This window comes from Staurois parvus, unplaced genomic scaffold (genome assembly GCF_062004578.1).
Source record: "Staurois parvus isolate SC_StPar_1 unplaced genomic scaffold, SC_StPar_1.0 ptg000548l, whole genome shotgun sequence".
Taxonomy (NCBI): Eukaryota; Metazoa; Chordata; class Amphibia; order Anura; family Ranidae; genus Staurois; species Staurois parvus.
The window spans coordinates 12,152,964-12,177,625 of record NW_028318344.1 but is presented as its reverse complement, the minus strand read 5'-3'; the positions used below and the strand labels follow the sequence as shown (position 1 = coordinate 12,177,625).

Here is a 24,662-nt window from a genome sequence, read left to right as displayed (position 1 = left end):
GGCTTAAATACTTAAATACTATGTCTCTGACATAGAAGTATATAGCCAAGTAGTCTGACTCTGAACTGACTTCGTAACCTGAATGTTTGTTCTGTTAAATGATGCAATACATAGGCAGTTACAAACTTCTCTATATAGTAAAGGTTTCGTTTAGACATCAAGATAAGATCTTATGCTACATAAAAAGTGCATTGTTTTCAGTAGGCTGGTATAGAGACAGCCTTAAAGTGTTACTAAAGCCGTAACAGTAAAAATCAGTCTTTATGTGCAGTAAAACATGCTTGTTATACTCACTGTGGAACCTAAGGGGTTAATCCTCCGCAGTTCGTGTAAAAAGGCTGTTTGATCCTGAATTCTCTGATCTTCCCCTTCTTCCACAGACCCCCAATCTACTTGCTGATAGTACAGAGCCCTAGGAGGCACTCTGCACATGCTCTGTTTGGTGTGTATGGCTAAGTGTTTTTTTTTCTTTGGGAGGACGCATATGATCAGCACAGGGCAAATCAGCACTGTCCAAACAGAGGGTCAGAGGTCATGCAGGCTCAGAAGAGAATGAAAACTCCTACAAGCTTTAACCAGTGCTCGGCCAGACACTGATAGAAGTCACAAGATTGCCACATATTGCTGATGAGAAAAGGTATTTAGCAGTTTATATTTAGTAAAATAATTGTATCTCTATGTTCAGCGTACTGTGGCAGACCAGATATAGTGCATACAGGGTCCTGGGTTTAGTAACACTCACCCTAATCAGTTTTCATTCAACCAGCAGGTTGAACAGTAATTAAAAAAAAAAAAAAAAAAAAAACACAAACAATAAGATTCCCCATCAGCACATCTGAAGTGGACAAGGGAATCACTCCTGCTGTACATTTGTATTCTGACAACAGGGAGACTTCCCTACCAGCAGAAGACAATGATCAGTGTTGCCAGCCGGTACCACTGATTATTCGGCAAAAACCTGACAGGCTGGTTGTACAGAAGCCACTCAGTAGATCAACTTCTGTACAAACACAGTGCCCCTACATGAAAGAAATTCGGCCAGTTCCTGCTGAATTGGACGAATTTCAATCCATAATAAAAAAAAAACCTGCACTTAAAGTACACAAACTCAATTTCATAAAAAGACAGCAGCACTCGCCAACACCCAGTTACCAGTGTAGCAACTTCAATAGTAAAACAAACTGTACTGCGCTGCCTCAATGTCTTAAATTCTATCCCTTTAAGATGAAATTGTCATACCATAAATAGTGCTCACAAAAAAACTATATTTCATTTGTGTATCAAATATTTAAAACTGTGACACAGGAAATAAAACAAATGTAGAGAAAGTCCGATGGGTAAAACAGTCACACAAAATAATCATAGATGTGCAATGACATAGGTCTTCTGTCTGTAATAGTAAATCCAGTGTGCCCTCACCAAAGAAGTAATAAGGCCACTTACCAGACTCCTAGACTGCAATGTCATGATGGTCTAAGCAAGCTCAGCATTCTCCAGCCAACTTTAAGGTGAACAACTGTGATCTTTAGGCTACGTTCACACTAGCCTTGTTAGCAAGCGGCAGACAGGCGTTTAGGAAGCGTTTTTACTGTTTCCTAAACACCTAGGAAAATTCTGCACATTACAGCACATGGTGCTGTTCAAACGGGAGTGTTAGCGTCGCGTCAAAACGGACGCCTCTGGTCGAGTCAGGAGGAGTTGAAGCCTCCTATTCAAGTCTATGGTGTCGCTCCGCAAAAGCCCGGCCGGCGTTTGCAGTGCGGTTGCGGGGTGTTTGTGGAGCGTTAACACCATTCAAACTTCATTACAGGCATTTGTGGGGCGTTTTTAACGCTTGGTAAATGCCTAGCAACCACCGCTAAAGCGCGCATGCGGCGTTTGCAGAGCGTTAAAAATGCTTTGCAAACGCCGGACCAAACACTTGTCAAACGCTATAGGTGCATTTGCAAGAGTTGGAAAAACAGTCAAGTGTGAACGAGCCCTTAATGCGCTCAATAATTTTTTCCAACATCAACAGAAATTGGGCACAATTAGCAAAGCACACGAAAAACTCAATGTATGGCCATGTTTAAGCAGGGTACCAGCATAGTTTATGCCCCTCCTCCCATAAACACACTGCAGCTGCATGCGCTGATCGAATGCTAGTTTTCCAGCATTACCATTCAACAGAAGCTGGCATCTTGTTGAACAGACAGGGGTACACAGACTGAAATTTGCCTGTTTCCTGATGAACCTGCCAAATTTCAGTACCTGTTATTTGCACCACTTCCCACCAATGTATGCAAAACAAGTGTTAGTCCTCATGCACACTGGATGTTTTTACAACTGCTGCGTTTGGCTTTTTTTGTCTTACCTGCTCTCTACACTGATTTTCCGTAATATATGAAAAAGTAAAAGATTCAGCTGTATACCTGCAATTTCTCATTTTTATTTTCCAAACTCTCTGACCTCAGTCTGGATCTTACTGAGTGGATTTTTAAGCAAGACTTTTTAGTCATCACCTCATACATGTGTTTTGATTGAAGCCATTATTGGGTGCCTTTTTATTTGCCAACAATAATAATAGTAGGTTTAAATCTTCCTGCTGACCATTTTTTCATCTTTTGCATAGTAGAACATTGTTTAACACACTTAAGACTTCACTATGGTAAAATCCTCTTCATCACCCACATTTATACACACAAGAAGTAGTATGGTAGAATGGAATCAGATGACAAGATAAGTTCTGCCCATTTTTGGTACCTACCGTCCTTTTCTTTAGACATTTTTCAGGATTATTTTTTCCTCCCATCCTTGGGAAAGGAAGATGTTCTTTGAACAGGATAATAAGGCTGCTAAATGTGTTTATTGGAGACTGTAACTCCATTAACAATCATTTACAACTATTTTTGTTTGTCTTTTACATTTGAGTAAAAATAATTTGTTATCCTATTTTTATTTATTTTAAATTCTTTATTTTCACATACTTTTTCACCCTTTTTTCACACATCTTTCAACAAAAACATACACTATACACTTCTCTCTCTCTCTATATATCAGTTATGTGGGTGGAGTGCACAATGATGATCGTTCACAGTGCACAGCAATCAGGCCCTCCCAAAGGCCATATATAGAAAAAAGAAAATTGGATTGCTGCACAGAAACTTTTATTGTTCAAAAATCACCATACAAAAGGGTGATCCAAAAAAAAAAAAGAAAAAATGGACAAAGCCATACATCATAGTGTTCAAACAGTTTCGGGCTATTATGTCAACGCCTTCTTCAGTTAAGAACACATATTGAAATACAAAATGCTACTTAGACCAATATATACATACATCATAATTGGAATCAATTATATAAATAACCACAAATTGAATGCACATCAGGTGAACATCTTCTAATAAAGGTGGTGGATTAAGAGTGAAAATTCTGTCAGAAAGAAACGTCCCCATATTAAAGATGTAGACGCACACAAAAATGTTCTCACTTTTTAATCTTTATTTATATTTTTCACTTTGCATTTACACTATTTTGCAGTATTTATCGCATCTCTTAATGTTCTCCCCCCCCCCCCCCCCCCCCGTTATCTTCCTCTCACATATTGTCAGTTTCTTTCAGGTTCAAACTCTATTTCCCCATTTCTTAGGCCCTTTTCACATGGACGGTCCGTTTCTCTCATCAGTTCAGTCACTTTTTTTTCCAAGCAAAAACGGATCAGTTTACATCCGTTTTTCATCAGTTTACATCCGTTTTTCATCAGTTTACATCCGTTTTTGTCCATTTACATTTGTTTTTTATGGAAAAAAAATAGAGTTTTCTTCTGTTAAAAAAAAAAAAAAAAAAAAAAAAAACGGACATTAATGTATACAGACATTAACGTATGTAAACAGATGATCATTCGTTTACATCCGCTAGTCCATAGAAATGCACGGGTGCCAGTTTTTCATCCATAAACAGACAGATGAAAAACAGACATACGGAACACCCGTATGAAGGAGGCCTTATTCATTCACTTCATTACCCTGATTACTGGCACGTTTATCTTCTCATCTTCATGGCCAGTGATGCATAAGTCCTTCTGTCCAGCCTCTGCCTATTACCTCTATGACTAATTCCCGATGGATGGGGCGAAACATGCCAAAGGGCATGGCTTGTGGAGTGGTGGAAGACGAAGGCCGTCTTACACATTTAAATTAATAAAAAAAAAAAAAAAAAAGAAAAATGATGGTGCCTGTCTGAATTTATGGACATTCTGGAGCACTGACAGCAAGTTCATATAAATGAAAAAGGTGCATGAAAGTAACACACCATGACACCAGCTGTGAATGGGAGCTCCATATTTGCTGTAACTGATGTTTAACTTAGAAGTAATCTTTTAAAATCTTTTTCTCTAAGTTCCAATGACCTGCTGACAAAAATTACAACGGAAGTGGTATTTAAAGAGTAACTCCACTTTTGTTGAGAAAAGAAAAAAAAAAAAAAAAAAAACATTCCTCCCTAGGTAATCTGTGTATTTTAAAATATTATAACAAACTTTGCTCCAAATTCCTACCTTTTGCTATTCTGAAGACATCGCTGTTTGTCTGTGTCCATGTGCAAAGTGAACAGGTTTCAAAATGATCAATTAGCTGCTGCACCTGCAGGGCTCTAACGAGGAAAATTGAAGGGTCTGCATCCCTTTAGTGCCCGGTCATACCAGTGCGATTTCAGTAGCGATTTGCGAATTGAAATAGCACCTGATGAATATGAATGTCAGTGTCTTAACATGTCATTGGCTACAGCACGATTTCTAAATTAGTTCTCGCATTACTTTTTCTGCAGTTTTTTGCAATTTCACATATACAGTATATAATGGAAATTTAAATACATCATTGAAAATCTTTACAAACCTTCAGAAACTGCACCTGAAATCACACACAAATTGCGCGATTTTAAAACGTGACTTAAACGTGATTTCCCCTTAAAAGTATCTCACCAATACTGACATTTTGTTGCAAGGGATGTAAAAAATCTGACTTGTATCTTATTGCATACTTCTGGGAATATCAGTAAGCCAATCACACAAGCAGGAAATTACATTTCTGGGGGTGTTCTGTATAGCACCTGTATAAAGAACACCTCTAGGTAGCCATATCGCATTTTAAACAAAATTAGAGTGATGTAGATTGAAAAGGAAAGAGTATTTGTAAAAACATTCAATTACAATATGACTTTTGCCACAATTATACATATATTACATATACTATATATTTGTTTTTTTATGTGCTATTTTTTTTTCCCATGAAAGCGGAGTTACCCTTTAAAACTCCAAGCCACATCGAAAAGGTGTCTATTACAGAAACCATTTCCAGAGTTGCGCCTGTGCCCTGTTACTGTGGCTGCACTTTGTAAATGGCGGAAGCGCAACACCAGAACTGGTGTCTGTAATAAGGCACCATTCCAGTGTGGTGGGGAATCGAAAGCAGTACTTAATTGTCCTTTCTGGCAGAAGCTCAATGAAGCATAGAAAAAAAAAAATCACTTGGTTTAAATGTGAATCATAGCAAATTTTAAAGGTTTTATGTATGTAGTGCGAAGGCCTACCTAACTAGATATATACTAAATAGATGTCTAGAAGACTCATACACTACATATTTATGTCCTTGAGGGTGACCAGAATTTTACTGCATTGTAGAAAGCCAATCACCACAAGGACACAGAAAACAGTTGTTTTTTGTGTGTCCCGATCACACTAACGCAGCCACGAGCTGCGATAAAATGCAAACAATGCTGCATTTTATCGCAGCCCGCTGATCTCATGTCACTGTACAGCGACAAAAGTATAATCTGTACAGTTCAAATAAAGTTCAGTGAAAAAAAAAAGGGGGAACAGTGTGATGCGCTGATACACACTGCCCCCCCTATTGCAGCCACAACTGACAGCTGCCAGAGAGAAAACAGCTGTCTATTTCCTAGATTGTAAGCTTGAAAGAGCAGGGCCCTCGATCCCCTCATGTTTTGCATTGTATTGGTATTGTTCTGTCACATGTTCTGTCCCCCTTTGTAATGTACAGCGCTGAGCGAACTATTGGTGCTTTATAAATAGTTTATAATAATAATGTTCCGTGGGAATTAGCCCTTAAGCCTAGTACACTCAGTGAGAAAAATTGGGAACAAAATACCGCTTTCAGAGCGATCGTGCAATATTTTGATCACAGCTTTCCAGAGCCGATCACAACAGTTCATGCAAAATTATCTGAAAGAACAAGCATGAAAACCAAACGATTTTAGTTTAATCAGCACACACAGTATTCGTCCATAAAAAATAAAATAAAAAAAACGAGCGACCAAGACCGCGCATGCTCGGAAATGAAAGAATATTATGTCATCACAGGAAGTTGTATTTAATCTGACGAGAATTTTCGTAACTTTAGTAACCTATTCCTTTTTGATATGACACTAGCATGCAAAAAGAAAAAAAAAGGACGATCATTTGTCTGATATTCTCATCCTGTGTACAAGGCTTTAAATGTAACTATTCACTAATTTACTTCCATGGACCTAGAATACAGCTAGGTGTTTTCTTTGTTGTAGAGCTCTTTATGTTATTAGTCCTCACCAGTATGGAGCAAAATGTAAAACTTTATGACAAACATGTACAGTGAGGAACAGAAGTATTTGAACACCCTGCAATTTTGCAAGTTCTCCCACTTAGAAATCATGGAGGGGTCTGAAATTCACATTGTAGGTGCATTCCCACTCTGAGAGACAGAATTTAAAAAAAATTTCAGGAAATCACATTGCATGATTTTTAAAGAATGTATTTGTCTTGCACTGCTGAACATAAGTATTTGAACACCTAAGAAACAGCAAGAATTCTGGCTCTCAAAGACCTGTTACTGTGCCTGTAAAAAGTCCACCTCTACTCCACTCAATCTAACTTAGTAGCACCTGTCTGAGCTCTCTAAAGACACTTGTCCACCCCACAGTCAGTCAGATGCCAACTACTACCATGGGCAAGACCAAAGAGCTGTCAAAAGACACCAGAGACAAAATTGTGGACCTGCACAAGGCTGGAAAGGGCTACGGGGCAATTGCTAAGCAGCTTGGTGAAAATAGATCAACTGTTGGAGCAATTGTTAGAAAATGGAAGAGGCTAAAGATGACTGTCAGTCTCCCTCGGACTGGGACCCCATGCAAGATCTCACCTCGTGCGGTATCACTGATAAGAAAGGTGAGGAATCAGCCCAGAACTACAAGGGAGGAGCTGGTCAATGACAAGAAGAGAGCTGGGACCACAGTTTAAAAGGTCACTGTCGGTAGAACACTACGCCGTCATGGTTTCAAATCATGTATTGCACTGAAGGTTCCCCTGCTCAAGTCATCACATGTCCAGGCCCGTCTGAAGTTTGCCAATGACCATCTGGATGATCCAGAGGAGGCATGGGAGAAAGTCATGTGGTCAGATGAGACCAAAGTAGAACTTTTTGGTCTAAACTTCACTCGTCGTGTTTGGAGGAAAAAGAAGGATGAGTTGCATCCCAAGAACACCAACCCTACTGTGAAGCATGGGGGTGGTAACAACATGCTTTGAGGGTGCTTTTCTGCGAAAGGGACAGGACGACTGCACTGTATTAAGGAGAGGATGAATGGGGCCATTTGATTTTGAACAACAACCTCCTTCCCTCAGTCAGAGCATTGAAGATGGGTCATGGCTGGGTCTTCCAACATGACAACGACCCGAAGCACACAGACAGGATAACCAAGGAGTGGCTCTGTAAGAAGCATATCAAGGTTCTGGAGTGGCCTAGCCAGTCTCCAGACCTAAATCCAATAGAACATCTTTGGAGGGAGCTGAAAGTCCGTGTTGCTCAGTGACAGCCCCGAAACCTGACAGATCTAGAGGAGATCTGTGTGGAAGAGTGGGACCAAATCCCTGTTGCAGTGTGTGCAAACCTGGTCAAGAACTACAGGAAACGTTTGACCTCTGTAATTGCAAACAAAGGCTTCTGTACCAAATATTAACACTGATTTTCTCAGGGGTTCAAATACTTATGTTCAGCAGTACAAGACAAATACATTCTTTAAAAATCATACAATGTGATTTCCTGAATTTTTTTTAAAATTCTGTCAGAGTGGGAATGCACCTACAATGTGAATTTCAGACCCCTCCATGATTTCTAAGTGGGAGAACTTGCAAAATCGCAGGGTGTTCAAATACGTCTGTTCCTCACTGTAAGAATGTGAGTTAGGGATCTTAGATTGTAAGCTTCTTGAGCAAAGGGATTGATGTGAATGTACAATAAATATAGAAAGTGCTGCATTATTTGACGGTTTAAGACACGTAATAAACAAGTATAACACAATGTAATGAACAAAGGGACAAAGTCAGTTGTGATTAATCCAGCCCCAGTCTACAGACTGACGTTATACCAGGAAGAATAAGCAAACGAAAAAACTCCAGGGTAACAAATGTTTTGTCCGGACTGACTAGTATAAAGTATTATGTAAACAGGGTGGACTGGTATTAAAATATCACCTTCAAATAATACTTCTGTACACAGTAGAAGCATTACAGCATTTGTGCAATACAGTTGTATTACTCATTCTATTGACACGTTCCAAAAGAGCACATTGTAGTTCTCTAGACAAAATTCTTACTAGTCTAAAACACACTAGACATACACACAATCACACAAAAAAATGTAAGTACACTACAATGGAAATCACTGAATATAACGTATACAGTATGTACAGGCAAAGATGTGATCATCATTCAAACAGTGCCTACAGATAAACCTAAATAAAAACATCTAAAAACAAATGGAAATTTGCCCTTTCAATCATTCCATTAAGCAGAAAACTTTTTGAAGGTGATTTATATAACTGTCCAGTCTCTGAAATCAACTTTGGTGAAAATGCTAAATTCTTTCAATTACAAGATGGTTGGGTGTTTCCTTACAAGAGTTACCAATTTCACATGCCACATTTTAATGGAATTCAAATCAGTGCTTTGACTAGGTCAGCCCATAATTTGTTTTTTGCCATTCCTTGGAGGATGTTAGTGTGCTTTGTATTGTGTTCAAAGTTAAATTTTTGGTTTAATTTTTGAACCGGGGGCCCCACATTCTCGTAAAGTATGCTCTGATATGATGCAGAATTCATAGTTGACTAACTTCAAGCTGCCCAGGGCCTAAAGCAGCAAGGCAAATCCAAACCATAACACTTGCTTCACACTTGGTATGAGGTCCTTCTATTGAAACACTGTATTTAGTTTGCGCCAAACAACTCTTTGATTCCTGAGTCCGCAGCACATTGTTCCAGATGGCATAGTCTTTGCCTATATGTTCAATGGCAAGCTATGGACTTGCTCTAATGTTTTTGTTTTTAGACCGCAAAGGTTTTTTTCCTGACATCTCTCATGCTGATTAAATTGGTGCAATCTCTGACTGTAGATGCAACTTTGACACCAATTGTTGCAAGAGTCACCCGCCACTCCCACAATGAAATTAGGGGGTTCTAGGAGAGTTCCTTTATCACTAGTCAGCTCTTGGGGAAAATCTGCGGGACAAGATATTTCTGTACAAATAACCTTACATCTTTTATATGTACACCCCAAGTGTCATTAGAAACAGGGTAAATAATAAAGTAAGTGTTATATTTGTTTACAGTACTTGTTTAAAAACTATAATAAATGCCTGAAATAAATGCAATCAAGAAAACAAAACATTGTTTTGTTATGTGCTTTTCTATATGGATTTCACAGAGAATGAAAACTATAAAAAAAAAAAAAAAAAAAAAAAAAAAAACAATATTTTGACTTTTTGCTATAAAACATGTCCAGTAAAAAAAAAATAAAATTTTTTTTTAAAAAAATCAAATTTCATCAAATGTCTTCCCTAAACAAAAAATCCCAATATGCGTAAATTAATTGGTTTACGTGAAAGCTATAGTGTCTACAAATGGCGGTATATATACTGGAATTTTTTATTTTTTATTACACTAGTAATGGCGGCAATCAGCCACTTATAGTGGGACTGCAGCAGGCATTCTGATACTGGGGGGGAATTGACAGTCACTGAAATCCCCAGTAACACTAATATAGTAATCAGTTTTAATAAAAAGCACTGACACTGTACTAATGACACTGGGCAGGAAGGGGTTAACATCTGGGGTGTTCAAAGGGTTAACTGTGTGCCATGTGTGTTTTGCTGTGCTTTGCAGAGCAATACAAAGCAGCATGCTGGAGCTGACAGGGGAGAGATCTGCATTGTTTACACAGACCTCTCCCCCATCAGAGATACTCGGCAATCGCTGGCAGGGAATCAACAGCCAGGACCCGGTGAAAAAACAGCTGAAGCGGCACGGGTAGGGCGTACGTGCGCCCCCTACCTGGAAATACAAAATCACGCATATATACACATGATTTTGCGCAGCCCTGACGCCCTGTAGCAGTAGTTCTGCTATAGGGCAGTTGGAAAGCGGTTAAAGTGCAGCTGAAGTCTTGGTCATGTTCATATAGACGTCATCTTGTATGATGTAGAGCGCACAGCAAGTTTTTACAAAGCATTTGTGCTTTTGGCAGTATTTACAGTTGGTGGGCTGTGAAAATGTGGTGAGCCACATTTTTAGTGCTCCCTCCTTTAGGCAGCAAATGGAAGCGGACAGGGGTGGTTAATTACATGACCGTGAAATGTCATACGCTCGTCAAAAACTACCCAACATGTCATGACCCATTCTAACAAACATGGAAGCACCGCAAATGCCCTGCAACCGCATGCATTGCACACAGTTACACAGCATTTGTTGGCATAAATTGGTTAAGACAAGCAGTAAGTAGGCATTGCACCATCTCCTCTGAAAAGCCTTTCCAATGCTGATCGTTCTTCAGTCTAAATCTACCTTTAAAGTATTTCTGCTGCAGAACAAGAAAAAGCTTTCTTTTATACTCAAGAGGAAGCCTTACCTCAGCCTCATGTCTCCTATAGAAAACTCTATTACTTCCATGGTATTTGGGATGTAAATACTATTCATGAACTAAGGAAGTGGTTCAGCAGCTGACCTCAACACACCCTGCATCTGTCCTCCCCTTCCAGGAGATTGCTCCCACCCACCTCTGTAGTTTATTTTATTTTTATTTATTTCAGGTACTTATATAGCACGGTCTATTTACGCAGTGCTTTACATATTTATATTGTACATTCACATCAGTCCCTAACCCTCAAGGGGTGTACAATCTAAGGTCCCAAACTTACATTCATACATACACGTGCCAATTTAGACAGGATCTAATTAACCTACCAGCATGTCTTTGGAGTGTGGGAGGAAACCCACGCAGGCACAGGGAGAACATGCAAACTCCAGGCAAGTAGTGCCGTGGCTGGGATTCGAACCAACGACCCTAGTACTGCCAGGCAGAAGTGCTAACCATTTAGCCAGTGTGCTGCCCATTACATGCAGTCATGATCAGTGAGCACCATTGACCCTAAATACACAGCCAGTGTCTTGCTCTGCGATCAATTGTTCTGTACCTTACTTTTATCTTGCATAGATCATTCATTTGGCAGGAGTGGAGGAGGAGCTGAGCAATCACATAACTGCCTACGTGGGGCAGTTGTAGTATCGAAAACAAGAGAAGTGTCTCCCCAAAAATCTGTAAAGCCCATCATACACTATACAATTTGATTGCACATTCTCCTTTAGATCTACCATCAACTATGTAGTGCAAGGGCCTGACTGATTGGATACAGAGTGATTAGATAGGTTTGTCATATTATATAATTTTGGTAAATCTAAAGTAGATTGTACAATCAGATTGCATAGTGTATACACCTAAAATGATCTAGTTGTTCTTTTGGTACCAATAATTGTTAACGGCACCTCAAATGCAGACGCAAACGTGCATTTTGTTGAGTGCAAAAACGAGCAAATGTGCAATAAAAAGTGTGCAAACCAATATGCACCAAATTGCCCCATGAGCTACTTTGCTACGTTTATCGAACAAAGCGTATGCCCTATGCATATTGAGGAAAAAACGCTCCAAAAAACTTGTGCCTCCACTGCGCTGTGTGAATGAGCACTGAAAGTGAAATTGGTGAGCTTAAACCCTCCCCCTCCCTGAGCTGGAATACAAGAGCATTGCCAGCTAAAAAGGTACAATCAGACTGCACGGTATATGGCCACCATTAGTCACTTGCCACCCACTAACAGTATATTTACTGCTAGCAGGCGGCAAAGCTAGGCAACGAGACAGACCCGAACTTCCTAATTTTTGGGAGCACACCCCTTGTTGACCTGTGCTGTGATTGGACACAGCACAAGTTTATCAGCAGATTTCACAAATGATTTTGGTTGTGGCCAATCACAGCACACGGGTCTGTGTTTACAAACACACAAAACACAGACAGAGATCTAGCTGTTTCCTCATCAGATCTGAGTTCAGGGAGAAAAAGCATCCTGATCTGTGAGTAAAAGCAGCACACATTACACTTATTAGGCACACAGTTAACCCCCTCCATTGTCCTGTGATGTTAACCCCTTCCCAGCCAGTGTCATTAGTACACTATCATCCAGGGGTGTGGAAATTTCTTAAACTACTTGTCCAAGGGACTTAATTGAGGTCCCAATCTACTTGTCCCTCAATACAATCACTTCTCCTGATAAATAATAAAAAAATTCTAAGAATGGAAAATAAAGGGATAATTTTTTTTTTTTTTTTTTTAAGAATATCTAGGGCTTGTAAAAATGAAAGGGGCTGTATGGTGGCTTAAACTTGTTTATTTTTTGCTAGAAAATGTCTTAGAACTACCAAACATTTTTTTTTAAAGCAAAGGACATAAATAGGTGGGGTTTGAAATTTTTTTTCATGTCACACGGCATTTGCACAGCAGTTTTTCAAACACAATATTTTTTTTAAATACACTTTTTGGAATTTTAATGCAAAAAAAAAAAAAAAAAACAATACATGACCCATTTTTTGATAAAATATAAAAGCTGATGTTACACCAAGTAAACAGATACCAAAACATGTTACACTTTAAAATTGCACACACGCATGCAATGGCAACAAATGGCATAAATTTTACTATCCATGGGTGACACTTAAAGTTTTACAGGTTACCACTTCAGATTTACACAGGAGGTCTGGTGCTAGAATTACTGCCCTTGATCTGACGTGCATGTTGATACCTCACATGTGTATGACAATCGCTGTTTGCATGAATGCGGGACTGACGCATGCATTCATTTTTGCGCACAAGCACAGGGGGACAGGGGTGCTTTAACTTTTTTTTTTAATTATTTATTTTGACACCGTCGCTTTATTTTAATTGCTTTTATTGCTGTTATGAGGAATGTAAACATCCCGTGACAGCAAGAGGCAGTGATAGGTTTTCTTTATGGAGAGATCTGGGGTCAATAAGACCCCATATCCCTCCTCTGCCATGAAAAGCATGTGATCACACTAAGATTGGTGTGATCAAATGTCTTCCATTTTTAAAAATGGTGCCGTTTCCATCCGGGAAAGTGATGTATGCTCATCGCTTCGTTTCCTATATCATAGAGATGGACAGAGTGGTGCTGGTCTTTGTCTGCCTCTATGATCAGCCAGCAGAAGCACTGCCTGATTGTTCGGGTCTCCTGGATTGGACAGGCTCTGTCTCCCCTCCCAGTGGATGGGACTCGGACAGTACAAGGCTGCAGATAACAATAACTGAATTATAACAAAAATTAAAAATGCAAATAATCAAATAAAAAAAAAAAGTAAATAAATATATAATCTGCACATAATATTTGGATAATATTACCAACAAAAATAATATATATAAAAAATGTAAATAAAATTTAAAAAATAAAAATATATATCTGCAGATAATCAGATAACAAAATTAAATGCAAATAGAAATAGAAAATAAAAATATCAGAATAAATGCAAATTAAAAAAAAATAGATATATTTTATTTAAAAAAAAATAAATAAAATGAATAAAAATAATTTAATACAAAAAAATCTGCAGATATTAGACAACAGTAATTAAAAAAATACAAAATTAAAAATAAAAGATATAGAAATTAATAAAATTTTATATTGTAGTCATCTGACTACAGTTCTCTGCAGAATATAAATATATTCTGCAGAGAACTGTAATCAGATGACAATAAATCTAAAAAAGGAAATCTAAATTTTTTTTTTTTTTTTTTAAAGTCCTGCCTCCCACTGATCCAGTCCCACCCAGATGTCCAGACAGCCTGCAGAAGGCAGTGGGAGGGGACACCCACCCCACCTCTCTGGAGCAGCTTGGACAGCTTTTACGAGAGCCAACCGTTGGCTCTAAAACCCTGCTACTTGCCCACAGCAGGGCTAAATGCATAAAAAAAAAAAAAAAACTTCTTGCCTGGCGCCCGGAACTGCATGTCCCGGGAGTCGGGAGATTGGAATTCAACATCCCTGATCATCACGGATTGCTATATTAGTGCCACTAGCGACATTAGTGCCAGTGTCCCTCCCAGCCTGTGTCTGTTAGCGCCAGATTGCCTGCACACTATCACCGTCATTAATAGTATAGCGTCTACAGCTGTGTAAATTCCAGTATACATACACACCATAGTTTGAAGATGCTAAAACTTTCACACAAACTAATATACACTTATTGCAATTTTTTGGTTTACCAAAGACATGTAGCAGAATACATTTTGGCATAAATATATGAAGAAATTGGATTTTACTGGATATGTTTTATAACAGTATGGAAATAGGGTTTTTTTTTCAAACTTTTCTGTCTTTTTTCATTTATATAATAAAAGATAAACCCAGTGGTGAACAAATAGCAGCCATTTTTGTGGAAAAAATTATATAAATGTAATTTTAGTACAGTGTTGAATGACTGAGTAATTGCCAGTTAAAGTAGCACAGTTTTGAATAAAAAGCAATAAAACCATCCATAGGTCAAGCAGTTAAGGAACAATGAAGAAAGTGGGTAGAAATAAAAGCGGTGAAGCAGTAATGAGGGAGGTTTGGCCCACAGAAGTAAAACATGCCCTATTCTGTGATGCAGCAAGGCAGTCCACAAGCTGTGTCACACGATTATACAGGAAGAAAGGGCTCAGAAAGCATTTTTTTTGCATTTTGAACCAAGAGTTGAAGAGTGAAAGCTGCCATGGACTAGGTAAGTGGGAGATAAGCACATTGTGACAGCTGCTGCCTCGATGTGCAGTGAGGAGAGAGAGCACAAAGAGAGCTCCTGCTTTTGGGCACAGTGCTGAATCGAGGTCGGGCTCAGGTAAGTATAAAGGAGGCTGGGGGGAGCACAGGATGTTTTCTTAACTCTCTTAGAAGTGTCCCTCCTGGTAGCAGAGTTTTGGAATAAAAAAAAAAGTTTGACGATTTCAAAAGCATGTAGAGTTTAGGCGCATCAAATGTCTAGGCATTAATTACATTGGCCACAATACTTTATTTTAGGCATTGAAATGAATTAATGCTGAAATGCTACACGTGCCTAGAGTATAGCATTGGCAGTGGGTTTTTTTCCTGCCTCTAAACATCTCCAAGGGCTTATTCACACCATACGTGCATGAAAACTGATGGAAACTAATGCGCAGATTTCATTTGCACCAGTTTACATCAGTTTTCCTGCGCGCTTCAATTAGTTTTATACATGTTGCAGACTCCTGCATAGAAAAAGCTGCACGTGATCCTAGTGTTGTGGTGTGAACAGGGCACATAGAGAACAACTGATTTTGTTGTGCCCTTGCAGAACGTGTGCAGAAAAAAAAAATGACATCTTGGCACACTGGTGTGAACGAGGCCTAAAAGTTTATGTGTGCATGGACACACAGTCTAACATGCAGGGGAGTTTAGAGCAAGGAAAAATAAATGCCTGATGCCCCTAAAAGCAGCTGTAAAATGTCCTGTGTGCATGAGACCTAATGCAGAGAATGTATAGAGTTAAAAAAAACAACTTTCTACCTTTCCAACCATTTTAAGAATACCTATCATTTAAACATTAATATCATGTTATTGTAATAACATAAGTTGGGAAAAAAATTACAGGGCCCTGCACACACATATGCATATTTATAATCACCTTAAAGTGACCCTTTCATCAAAGGGTCAAACTTTTTACAAAAGTTCACCTGTTAAAGAAGCTTTATGTACCTTTTTGGTGGCCTGACTAAAGAAAAGATACAGCTTTTCCACTTCCCAGCTGTTGCACGCATTCTACTGTTCGCTGAGTCAAATGAATGATTTCCGTGCTATCTGCTGTGGCTCCTCCCACTGTCTGGTAGGTCTTGTTATGGCTGGGGAACTAATAAGCTCTGGCAGCATAATGGTTCAAATATAACTAAAGGCAAAACTTTGTTTTGGACAGAGTGGAAAGGGGTTAGAAGACCTGTCAGGATTTTATCGCTGTCTGTACCCCACTTAGGGATTTTCACCTCTTTCCTAAGTTTACCATTACTCCTGAAAGTAAAATAATATCCCAAACTTTGTGTGGCCCTCAAAACAGTAATAGAGGGAAGATCTTCCAATGGAGACACTAGTTCTGGTGACAACCAGAGATTGCTTTGTTTTGGAGGGATGTCATCTCACTTCCTGTTCTGGCTATGGGACAGAAAGCAAAGGGAAACCTCCCCAATGTGACATAAATGGCAAAAAAAGATTGTATTACCAGATTGTATAGTGTATGGTCAGCCTAAAGCCTCATTCACTGGCAATGTCAAACCTGCGATTACATGCATTTAGGTGGCATTTCTTAACACATATAAATGCATGTATTCATTTTTCAGTGGTACCATTAACCACCTCCCGTCCGGCCGTTGTATATAAACGGCTGGACAGTGGCAGTGCGGGGTCGGGTGGCTGTTTATAAACAGCCTCCCCGTACCCTGCTAGCGCGCGCAGCACCGCGATCCGTTGCCCGCTGTGTCCTCCGAACACAGTGAAACACTGATCGTCGGACGGGACCTCTGTACGAGGTCCTGATCATATGATCACTGATTGGCCAATCAGTGATCACATGCAGAGGTAGTAAGCAAGATGTCACTTGTGACATCATTGCTTACTACGTGTGAAATCTGTGAATGATCACAGAGGTCACATGGTACAAGGCTATTCACAACAGCCTTGTACCATGTGACAAGCTGTGACCAATCACAGCTCACTCAGTAGTTCTCAATGGCTGCAAGAATGCAGATAGAGAGAAGGAGAAATGATTGCTTTTACAGCCTTTATGGGTGTAAAAGCAATCAGTGTAAAAAAAAAATCATCACCCCCTCAAGTAGTACAATGTCACCATGGTGACACTGTACTGCTAGGGAGACAAGTATGTAAAAAAATATATATATATATAAAAAAAATTAAAAGTAAAAAAAAAAGTTTAAAAATTATAATCTTTGGTTATAAACTAAATTTGTTTTTTTTTTGTTTTTTTAACTAAAAAGATAACGGAATACATTTTAGCCAAGATTTGATAAAATACTATTTATTTAATTTTATAAGAAACTTTTTTTCCAAATTTTTGGACTTTTTCATTTACATAGCAAAAAACATAAAAAATCCCAGTGGTGCATAAATACCACTAAAATAAAGCGTTATCTGTCTCAAAAAAATGCTAAAAAATTCATATGGGTACAGTGTTGCATGACTGTGCAATTGTCATTCAAAGTGTGATAGCACTGAAAGCTGAAAATTGGCCTGGACAGGAAGGGGGTAAAAGTGTCCAGACTGGAAGTGGTTAACAATGAGCATTTACCTGCATTTAGGTGCAGTCAGTTTAGCTGAGTTTAGAGAAAATAGAATTCTGTGCAGTCAGAATCTGATTCCACAGAATAGATGCACATCCCTTGTCCATACAGCTGCTGCATCCCCATAGAGTAACAGTCTGAAAGCACACCGCTCCAGCCTCATAAACAAGCTGCTTATCCATGCTGTATGAGCCTAACTGTTCATGTGAATGAGACCCTAAATTTGAACTCCAGGCAGCACCAGCACTGTGAAGATTAACTGCTGGTTTATGTCTGGGGGGACCAGTTACAGCAGTTTTACTTGTCTGATCCTCCACTGTGCTAGACCATTCCCTGTAGCCTCTTCTCCCCTGCACTTTAGCAGTTAGATACCTTTAATATCATCGGGGCCAATGCAGGGACCACAGCTGGTCATGAAGACGCTGAAGGACAGTGCACTGCCAGAGCATGGGGTAAGTGATTTGCCTGACGAGAGGAGGATCGGGTAAATAAAAGTGCATTTTCTGACCCCCTAGACTTAGTGAGCATTAACCCATGCAGTGCGGCCTTACGCCAAGGAAAGATTTTTGAATTCCCTGGAGTTTAGCTTTAAATGAAGTTGAAAATTAAAAGACAAAGTTTTGCTGTTATTCACTGCAAGCAGGCAGTTTTTTTGTTTTTTTTTTAAATTGAAGAGACATGCAAAATTCCCTGGCATGTAAACTGAACTGGGCATTCAAAGCTCATCTCACATTGGCTGGCCTGATACCCATGTGCAGGAATGTCGGGCTCCTGCGCAGAAGTGACAATCTCAAGTCAGCCAATGAAAACAACTGAAGACTGGCGCACACACACAAGACGAGTGGGAAATGGGGATGAAAGGCGAGTATGACTGTCTTTAGGTCCCCTTTAAGCTGGCCATAGATGGATGGAAAGTTGGCCAGTTCAGCAGTGACCAGATGAATTTTGATTCATCTATGGCTGTTCCCACTGAACAGAAGTCGAACTAATAACTTCTGTCAAATGGTACTGTTGGAAAACTTTCAATCAATCAGTGTCTGTATCACTGATCAGTGTATTCTGACAGTGGAGAAGTCCTTGCTGTCAGAATACAATAGTACAGTGAGGGAGGGAGTGGAATCCCTCCACAAACCCTGCTTGTGTGGATGAGGGAATCCATTTTTTCCTTTTCGATCGGTCCGTTGGCTAATCCAATAAAATTGAGTCACCTACGTACAGCTTTACTGGCAGGATCATGAAAACAAATGCAGTCACCATGCCTAAAGATATATAAGCTGCAGCATATTGCATTTTTTTTCTTTTTGGGTTTAATACCAATTTAAATCGAGGAAGGATATATATAGATCTGCATATTTAATTTCAGGTTTTAACCTCAACCTGTGGTGACTAAACAGCAGCAATGTATAAAGGCTCATTTACACCAGATGTTGTCAAGTTCTTTTAAATGCATATGCAAGAAAAATGAAGGCATTCCAATGAGCCGAGTTTACACCACTGCAGTGCTTTCATGTGCTTTAAAGTGGTTGTGAAACTCAGACATGAAATATGAACAAAGCATATCCTTCTTTAGTGTGTACTTATCTCTGTCCAGAGCACTGAATGTCATTTCTGTCTGCTGCCTCGTTGCTCTGCTACCAGCATGAGACACCTGACAAGTTTTCCTCACAGCAAACGGAAAAAGAGAGCACCAGCACACAGCCTGTGATTGACAGCCTCAGCTCTGTTCCCGTGTGCTATGTGAGGGGGTGTGTCCCTTCCCTCCAATCAGCTCTCCTCACTGACCTCAGCAGTGTGTACATTTCAGTTCTTCACCCCCTAATTTTGGACAGCTAAGACAAGCTATATAAAATTCTGGAATTTGAACGGATAGAGAATACTACAGATAGACAGGTACAACTTATATAGGAGGATTTGTTTCATCTCTGTGTATCACCTGAGGCCAGTCACTTCACTGGGTATATGGAAGGGTTTACAACCACTTTACAGGCCAGTTCACACCATGTGTGGTCCAGTGCATTGTTTTCCACATCAAAAACACATGGAGAGTAGAGTAAATGGTTTCCAATAGCATAGTTCTCACCAGTGCTGTCAGTTCCAGTGCATTCCAGAAAAAAAAAAAAAAGGTACAGCATCCTGCATTTTTTTTCTGCACTGGAATGTGATAAAACGCATAAAAAAAGCATGTCCTTATTTAAAGTGGAGCTCCACCCAAAAGGGGAGGTTCCACTTTAAGGACCCATCCCCCACTCCTTGTTAAGGATTGGCACCTTTAGGGAGTGTGGGGGGGTGTACCTGATTTTTTTGTTTACAAACGGTTTTATTGTACAAGAGTAGACTGTAAAACAACAGTACATTTTCAAATTATATTTACAGCAAAAACAAGGAACTTTTGAAAAATACAATACAGAAAAGTATATTAATGTAAGAAAGAGAAGAAAAAGAAGAGAGTAGATTGCAAGTACATGAAATACGTAAATAATAAGGTAGGTTGAATGATACATCTGTCAACAGTATATGCCAGACAGCTTTCACTGCAAGTGTTGTTAATCATGCAATAAATGTCTGTAATCCTTCCATGACTCCCATTTTTTATCAAATAAGTGCATCTTATCCTGCAGGGTATAACGAATGCATTCCATGAGCATTACAGCGTCAATTCTATGTAAAACGGAGGCCAAGGGTACAGCATTGGACCTCCAATGTAAGGCAATAGACCATAAAGTGGCAATACATATAGTATGTAGCAATCTCATAATGGCATCAGAGACCCCTGTGATATGGGCCCCCAATAGACAGGTCTGTATAGATAATCGTACCGGGGTACCCGCCAGTGACGCAGCCACCTCAGATATCTTGCACCAAATCAAAGATATATGAACCAAAGTACCTGTGAGGCCACAGCCCCAGAAACATAAAGGGGGTGTACCTGATTTTGACAGGTGCCTTCTACCACCACCTAGGCGATTGGAAGCGAAGGTACTCCCCTGCAGTCTTCTGGGACATGTGACAGGTCCCAGAAGACTACGGGACATTCACAATGCACAGAGCTACTTGCACATGCACAGTGGGCACCTGGCTGTGAAGCTGTCACTTAAGATGCCAGCGTCGGGGACAGGGTGATGAGCACACTGTTGGATCCTGGGACATGTGAGTTGCGATTTGTTTAAAGTCAGCAGCTACAGTTTCTGTAGATGCTGACTTATTTTTTCATAAGAGACTGGAGCTCCGCTTTAAGATGAAGAAAACAAAAATGGAAAAAAATGTACCAGAAGTCATCCAAAATGCACCAGAATGCATCAAAATCAAGCATGTATGTTAGACACCCATACAAAGTTCCTGCAGACCTGATGTCCCTGGCTTGATATAGCCCAACCCTCGAGATTCGACCAGTCCCTCTTGTCGTTATAAGATTTACATATTTTATTTTTCTTTTTTTTTTCCTGTTGCGGTCCCCCTGGAGCCCTTTTCTTTGTTTTTTTTTTGTCTCCTTTCTCTTCGTTCCTCTCTTTCCTTCTGTTTAGTCTGTCTTTAATATATGTGTGCGGATTGTGATTTCTGCCTTGGATATAGTATTGCTGGTACGATACTCATCTGCCAGACTCCATCGGGAGCCCAGAATATAGAGTATCAATATGCATTCAGTGAGGCTTCATCTTCCATCTTTCCCGCCTTCTGTATGCAGATATAGTGACAACTTTTTCTTTTAGTTTATTACGTCATTGGTCTCTAAATGTCTACCATTTTTGCAACTTATTGTTTTGTTTTCCTCTTTTATATACGGCACTTGTGTATGAAGTTTACTGTTTCGTCTTTCCATCAGTACATACTCTGTATTATTCATCAGAAAACTTGTGTATGTTTTATTTCTGTCAGTGCATCTGTTGTTGACTGATTCTCTGATGTTATCTATTCTGCAATAAAAGTCTTTGTAATAGAAAAACGTGCATGTAGAAATGCATCCAGCCTGTGTTTCTATGGTGTGAACCTGCCCAAAGCCCTGGTTCACACCGATGCGACTTGTCAAATTGCATGACAAGTTGCAACCCATGATCAGCAATGGATCTGTTCTAATGTCAGAGTGGCACTGATTTGCAGAGTAGTTCCTGAACTAATTTTGCTGATTTCTGGTGACTTGCTTTGACATCTGTGCATGAAGTCGCATGGTTGCATGATTTCAAAGTGGTATTCAGTGTGATCTGGGGCAAAGGCCTGGTTAACACTAGTGTGATATCAGATGCGGCTGGAGCACGACAATGGAAATCACATTATCAATTATTATACAGGATTTATATAGAGCCAACAGTGTGCTCAGCGCTTTATAACGGGAGACAATACAGATCAATACAAGAGGGATAGGAGGGCCCTGTCAATGGTATCCGTTCACATCCATGAGACTCAGTGCAGAGCGATTTTGGAAACGGTTCCTGTCTCCCTGTAGAGATCAATGGAATCACACAAATCACATGTACATGCGGTTCTTTTGCGATTTCATGGGGTTATTTTTTTACCCCCAATTCCCCTTCCAGCAGTAGCGCCTTGACTACTAGGGATGAAATTGCATCCAAATCGCTCACAAGTCACACAACGTATTTGTGCCTGAAAACCCCATGGCAGTAGTAGGAGTTGTATGCATGGCGTGACGCAGTTTTCCCCGCTGGACCGCATGTAAACACACAAACGCATGCAAACTAAACTTAGTAAATACAATTCATTGAAATGTATTAAAAAGTTATTCCGCAGAGACACAGATTGTGATGGAAATGAGCCCCAGACTCTGCCCAGGAGAGTTCCATCCACAGCCCCTCCCAGGCCGGACCCCCCTGTGAGTTCTGTCATCGCCTCCCAATAGAGAGGAGTGGAGAAGCTCCTCCGTGAGGCAGACAGGAGCCGAGCCCGGCCCGGGCACACCGCGGATGGAAGGAGTGACAGAGTGACGGCAAGTGGGATGAGTACCCCCCCCCTCACATACGGGGAACTCTGGGTAACGTGTTGCTAGGAGAAGCGCTGCTGGCGCCGCACGGGTTAACCATCCCGTCCAAGTTCTGCGAGGTGACAGGCCGGTGCGGCACTTACCGTGTTAGTCTGGGGCTCACGGAGCAGGAAACACAGGAGGTGTCCCGGCGGGCCTCCAGTCCCTCTGAGGGGGCGGCTAGCGCGTACAGTCCCGGCTCCCGCAGCTGTCACACACTGTAGGGGGGAGGGGGAAACAGCAATCTTTGGAAAGGACGGCAACAGCGGAAAGAGCTGATTCTTCCGCTTCCGCTCACGAGGGGAGGAGGGGACGAAGGGGGGTTCCGGTGGACACGGCCTCAACCGACCTGCGGGAGGCGCTCTGTTCGTGCCGCGCAGTGGGCGTGACAACAGGAGTCTGGGGCGCCTTGAAACTCTTGGGCGGCGCGGAGTGCTGAGGTCTGGGTGAGTGGGCGGGAGGAGGGGGCGAGCCTTGGGGGGCGGGGAGAGGCGGTGTACTGTGTACTCTTGGCCAATCAGCACACGGCTGGAGAATCCTAGTGAAGGGAGGAGCCGTACTCAGTTACCGCCCATTACCTGCAGAGTGTGATAAGAAAGGTGGACGTGTCCTCCACACCTGCTTGTAGAGGAAGCGCCGGGCCTGAAGGAGGCTCCCTGCCAGAAGCTATGGAAACAGTCTATGAGTGTGTTCTGCAAACTTCCCAGAATGCACAGCCTTCTGTACTATGTCTGCCATAGAGAGCTGGGGGTCCAGGGAGCCGACACCAGCCTTAGCCTGCTGATCTCTGTGACTGTACAGGGAGCCGACACCAGCCTTAGCCTGCTGATCTCTGTGACTGTACAGGGAGCCGACACCAGCCTTAGCCTGCTGTTCTCTATGACTGTCTGTACAGGGAGCCGACACCAGCCTTAGCCTGCTGTTCTCTATGACTGACTGTACAGGGAGCCGACACCAGCCTTAGCCTGCTGTTCTCTATGACTGTCTGTACAGGGAGCCGACACCAGCCTTAGCCTGCTGTTCTCTATGACTGTACAGGGAGCCGACACCAGCCTTAGCCTGCTGTTCTCTATGACTGTCTGTACAGGGAGCCGACACCAGCCTTAGCCTGCTGTTCTCTGACTGACTGTACAGGGAGCCGACACCAGCCTTAGCCTGCTGTTCTCTATGACTGTCTGTACAGGGAGCCGACACCAGCCTTAGCCTGCTGTTCTCTATGACTGTACAGGGAGCCGACACCAGCCTTAGCCTGCTGTTCTCTATGACTGTCTGTACAGGGAGCCGACACCAGCCTTAGCCTGCTGTTCTCTATGACTGTACAAGGAGCCGACACCAGCCTTAGCCTGCTGTTCTCTATGACTGACTGTACAGGGAGCCGACACCAGCCTTAGCCTGCTGTTCTCTATGACTGTACAGGGAGCCGACACCAGCCTTAGCCTGCTGTTCTCTATGACTGTCTGTACAGGGAGCCGACACCAGCCTTAGCCTGCTGTTCTCTATGACTGTACAAGGAGCCGACACCAGCCTTAGCCTGCTGTTCTCTATGACTGTACAAGGAGCCGACACCAGCCTTAGCCTGCTGTTCTCTATGACTGTACAGGGAGCCGACACCAGCCTTAGCCTGCTGTTCTCTATGACTGTACAGGGAGCTGTGCGTTCACATTGTAGATCAGAAGGTTTTACAGTTTAATATAGGATAAATGAGGGTTCTAACCTGTCAGTTTTGTTTTGATTGTGTCACCTGTGTCCCATTGTTGAGATTTTCCTTCACTTCTAGTCCCATAGCCAAAACAGGAAATTCCTTCAAAGTGAGGGAATCCCAAGGTGTCACCAGAATTAGCGTTCTCATTGAAAGATTTCCCCTCCATTCCAGTTCTGGTGACAACCCAAAATTTTTGGATTTTTGTTTACTTTCATTTTTTGTGATAATGGTAAACATGACAAATAGGGAATCTCCCTAATGGGGGCACAGACAGCAATAATAAACCCGA

The 24,662-nt window shown here is 41.1% G+C and overlaps 1 protein-coding gene across 4 annotated transcripts in view; it reads right to left on the bottom strand.

Annotated features, from left to right (window-relative positions):
• The window catches only part of LOC149451185 (serine/threonine-protein phosphatase 6 regulatory subunit 1-like), a 280,567-nt gene extending 257,529 nt beyond the window's left edge, over positions 1–23,038 (bottom strand). For 2 of the 4 annotated variants that reach the window (XM_089691024.1, XM_089691026.1), the window contains exon 1: positions 22,776–23,038. The gene's annotated coding sequence lies outside the window, so the exon portion shown is untranslated. The remainder of the gene's footprint in view (positions 1–22,775) is intronic. The other 2 variants (XM_089691023.1, XM_089691025.1) reach the window with 1 other exon arrangement.
• Between the last annotated feature and the right edge of the window lie 1,624 nt (positions 23,039–24,662).